We start from the raw sequence: 4,244 nt of genomic DNA on the forward strand, positions 1-4,244 counted from the left end.
TGTATACCAGAATATGGTTGCCAAATCTTTTAAAAGTCACAATTTCCGTAATGCAAATAAATCCTTAATAAGGCTTTAGATACCCGCTGAAAGTTCTATAGAATTATTGTAGAATCTTTTTGTTTAAACGAAAACGAACAAAACTTAGTTGGGACAAATGCAAGACGGGAGTTCAATTTCATTTTTGCCAAAATTTTTTAGAATGGCTTGTAAAGTAATGTGAACAAACACTACGAATTCAGAGATTTGTTTACAGAGTAACTTAACGATTTTCTCTTTTTAGAATACATAGTCAAGTGGAGTTATTATAATAAGAGCGCTTAAGAAACTTTAAAAATAAAACCGATTTGTTATATGTTAACGTTATATGTTAGCGCACCGGAACTATGCCATGTAACTGTATGCTCCTACAATCTCATAGTTTGGAAGGCCAAGAATTTTATTAAAGGCTGCTTAGTCCGACATACTGCTGTATCGAAGTTTGCAAAGCAAGAAGGTATACGCTACCATGATAGCACCATATGGAAACCAAAATTCTACTTTGTCCTTTGGAATTTAGGTAATAATCAAGTACTCGTTCCACGAGCCCATTTTATTTATCAATTTGAATACAGATTTTTTCAGTATTATACTTTTTGGCTCACGGATGCTATCAGAAGTGCGTAACATGCAAGTACTTGATTCTACGGAGTCAGCCATCAGTTTCAAGAGCTATAAAGTACATTCGCAAATTAATTGTTTGTGCAAATTCTCTTTCCATCAATTGATGAAGCGCGCGAAAAAAGAAATGCAGGGTATGCTTTTTTTGAATGCAACAACATACTCTTATTTATATTTCCACAATCGGAACAATTGATTGTAGCCCTTGTGTTATGGGTTGTTGCAATGTTTTCGTGTAGTTAGCTCGTCTTTTTTCAATATTTTTGCTAAACTGGTTATCGCGGATACCGTATTGACTTTTGTTTCCTCTATTTAAAAAAAACAAAAATAGAAAAATAAAAAAAAAGATAACAATTGATATTTTCCATTAGTAGTTCCCAATCTTTTCAAATGAGCAGTTTTTTCCCGAAATTACTAAATAGTAAACAACAATAAGTCGTAAAGACCCCCAGGCCGCCAGAGAAAAAAAAATTAAAAGTTCGAACTTTGCGGTGTTGCCAATTACTAACATCACTTCCATTGACAAAAAATATGTTTTTTTTCTTCAACTGATGCTAGCATAACAATTTCACAAATCAGTTCTTTCGTTATAAGAAAAGCCCTATATGACACTACAAAATAAATAGACTCTATATCGATTCTACTAGATGGTAATTTACTTGTTCTCGCTGGGAAACCGCTTACAATGGAATGCCGCATAAAGTCGAAATCATTAGCAAATTTATGACCAACTTCCGGTAAACTACATGACAAGCTTAACACAGTTAGAGGCGTAATTTATGCCCCGTGCTTAAAACATGTGCCGGAAGACGAAATAGTTCATGAAATGGGCAATCAAGGACTGACTGAAGTTTATAAATTTACTAAACTGAAAAAATCAAAGCAACAGCAAATATTGAAAAAATTAAATCAGCAACACGTATCCTAAAGTCTAATAAAGTAAATTCCCCAGAATCACCAACTCTCAACTCTAGTCAACAAATTATAAGTTGTAATGAATCCAATCTTTCATCCCTTAAACAATCTTCAATTTCAAATCATTCACGTGCGCCCACTTGTTGCACTTCAAATGTACGCAACCACCTAAGTATAGATTATTCTGCCGGTAAGAACAAATTATTTACGAAAAATTCCTATAGCGACATTTTCGACGGAAACGCTGACATGTCAACTTAGCCCATATACAACGCCGTTTCTACTGTAGCATTATGGATTTATCGTCATCCACCCATTCAATAGTCATATATGCTTAGTTCACACTTTATTATATTTCCACATAATGTAAACGTAGCTATAACCTAGCTAAGATCTGTCCTACCTATTTCCACATACTGCAAGTCAAGCTATGGCCTAGTTAATATAACGCAATCTAGCTTTACATGTAACTTAAGTAATAGCCTACTTTAATTCCACTATTTTGCTTAAGTTAGTATAATAATTTATTGTATAAATTACTGACCACAGTTCAGCAAAGTCAGATGTAAAGTCGGAAGTAAAGTAATAAGTAATATAATCAATAATAAATATTCATCAAAACGGATCTTTAATTGTGTTTTCACTACACCATGCCACTACAATTAAATAAAGTTCTTAAAATTTTACATCCCTTCAAGAGACCCATTGTAGAAGTTCTTTCAATCCTATTTCACCCGTATAATATACTGGCTGTAACGTGCGCGGGCAAATTTAGGGAAGGGTGCCGAAAATGGAGCAATAATGGCATCCCATTATGCAAAATCGCGTGATTTTGCGGTTTGTTCCCTTTCTTTTACACAATAGCGGCTAGCCGCTAAGTAGCCAACGCAAAAGAAAAAGAAAAGAAAGAAAAAAAAAGAAATCATGCAAGGAGATTAGGTTTTGGGTTTGATTGATTTGTCTGGTAGAGGGAGTCGGGTTTTGACAATGCAACAGAAAGGTTCTGAGTTATCTTGAAAAAATTTATAGTTAATAAAAAAGTCAAAACACTCGCATATGTTTCGTTATGTTGTGTCAGTAAAATAGATCAACTTAAAGAAAAAAAAGAAAAGACGAAAAAAAAAAATTAAATGTATTAAAACTTGGAAAAGAAAAAAAAATTAAATTAATTACGGTTCGAGCTAAAGTGTAGGTTAAACTTATTCTGTTCAATGGGAAGATCGATATTTACAAGTAACATTAATTTTTTCTGGATTTGTTAATAAGAGCCGGTAAACGTAAAGGATATTACATGAACTCCTAAGGAATAAATAATAGAAATTGTGTTTTGTTATAAACGAAGAATTGGAAAAGTTGTAAAAAGCGATTGGAAGCGACTGAAAGAAAAAGAAACCAAGCCGAATAGTTAAACATGCACAAATATTACTACGGATACGAACAAGTTTTTATATAAATAATCGCGTTAAATGCCAAAAAGATTGATAAGCAAAATTTATTCAAAAACAAATTGTAGATAATACGGTAGTGACTTATATCCTGAAACTACGAAAAGAAAAGGTGTTGTGAAAGTGCTCCTTTTCCTTTAGTTACCGAAAGGAACATACAGACATGCAGAGTACAGTTTATTCAGTTGGACGATAGGCCCTAGAACATGCCAACTCTTGCCATTAGAATGCGTGAACAGTTGCAAAAAAAAGAAAAAAAGGGGAAAGCAAAGTTTAAATCCCGTATGACATTCAGTGACCTCTGCATGTTCATGTGCGCGGTTGCCAGATGGTTTGACAAAAAAAAAAAAAAAAAAAGAGAGAAAAGGGGGTAAGCAAAGAAAGAGAAAAAGCAAGGGAGAGTTCGGTATACTCTAACTTAGTATCGTGAATGATGAGACCTAAAAGAACACCATGTGTGAAAGCTCGATCGCAAGAGAGTTGGTTTTTGTGCTACCCGGTAGATGTGACGTTGAAAAAGTAGCTGCCTGCACTAAAGAAAGCTTTTTAGAAAAGAAAATTTAAAGTTTTGCTACTGCTTTACTTTTCTTTTTTTGATTGCCTAAACGAAGAAATAAACAAATGAAATTTAGCAGATGTTAAAATTAACGCTTTGTAAGAAATATTAAAAAAAATGGCATGTGTAGATGTGTGGAAGTAAATGCAAATATTAGATGGCTTTTGTACCATTATTCACCCGTCAAATGAATTACCTATGTACGCGATGAGAGAAATAAATGATACATATATATATATACATATAGACATATAAATAAGTTACATATACCTACACTTATGTACCACTAACAGCAAAAAGTGAACCTTTTGTTCTATATATACAGAGGCTCTTATAGCATTAATGAAAAACGAAGTAAGGCTGAAGAAAAGCAAAAAAAAGCAAATAAATGCAAAGAGAGTAATTTTTTCTTGTAAATAAATGAAAAATGTTTTCTAAGCATCTGCTGTCAAGAGATGTGAACAAGTTACGTTGTAAAATTGTCAAAATTTATAATAAATCGATAAACAGTGGAAATAAAATATTTGCAGTTTTTATTGCTACGATTAGTTAGGTGTACTTATGTAAAAACGAAAACAAAGGCATTAGTAAAATTGCCTGTGAAGTGGACCCAGAAAGGAAGTAGTGAAAGATCCCTAAGAAATTAGTTCAATTCCCAAGATGCGAAA

This window comes from Glossina fuscipes, unplaced genomic scaffold (assembly GCF_014805625.2).
Source record: "Glossina fuscipes isolate IAEA_lab_2018 unplaced genomic scaffold, Yale_Gfus_2 224, whole genome shotgun sequence".
Taxonomy (NCBI): Eukaryota; Metazoa; Arthropoda; class Insecta; order Diptera; family Glossinidae; genus Glossina; species Glossina fuscipes.